Source organism: Notolepis coatsorum (assembly GCF_963971535.1).
Source record: "Notolepis coatsorum genome assembly, chromosome: 6".
Classification (NCBI taxonomy): domain Eukaryota; kingdom Metazoa; phylum Chordata; class Actinopteri; order Aulopiformes; family Paralepididae; genus Notolepis; species Notolepis coatsorum.
In genome coordinates this window covers 47,844,353-47,845,133 of record NC_140170.1, presented here as the reverse complement: position 1 = coordinate 47,845,133, position 781 = coordinate 47,844,353, and positions in this window count along the sequence as shown.

Here is a 781-nt window from a genome sequence, read left to right as displayed (position 1 = left end):
CTCTCTCTCTCTCTCTCTCTCTCTCTCTCTCTCTCTCTCTCCTCTCTCTCTCTCTCTCTCTCTCTCTCTCTCTCTCTCTCTCTCTTTGTCTCTCTCTCCTTCTCTCTCTCTTTAATCCTCTCTCTGACTGCCGACTGGTCCTCTCTCAGATAGGATCTGTTTGTGTGCCTATGGAATGAAAGAGAGAGAGAGAATAAAGAGATAGAGAGAGATAAAGAGAGAGAGAGAGAGAAATACACTTGCAGTATTTGATTCTAATACGGTCCAGATGGTTCTGACACGTCCTCAGTTCTAAGGGCTGCTGCATAAATGGTAAATGGTAAATGGCTGCATTTATATAGCGCTTTTAACCAAAGCGCTTTACAATTTGTTCCTCATATTTCACCCATTCACTCACACACGCACAAGACCGTAGCAGGACTACAGAGAGTGGCCCGTTCAGCCGAACGCACAATTGGAGGGGGGCTTCCCACTCTCCAGAACATTTACAACAAGCGTTGCATGGGCAAGGCTAAGATAATTATCAAAGACTCCAGCCACCCAAACAACTGCCTCTTTGAACTGCTGCGATCAGGCAAGCGATACCAGAGTCTCATGGCAAGCACAGAGAGACTCAGAAGAAGCTTCTATCCCCAGGCCATCAGGATGCTCAACGAACAATAACACTATGTAACAACCATTAAATGCACTCACAGCACACACATCCACACGCACACACTCACTTTAAACAAACAACTCACTGCAGCACCCACTTTAACCACTTTAGAACACCTAAACACAC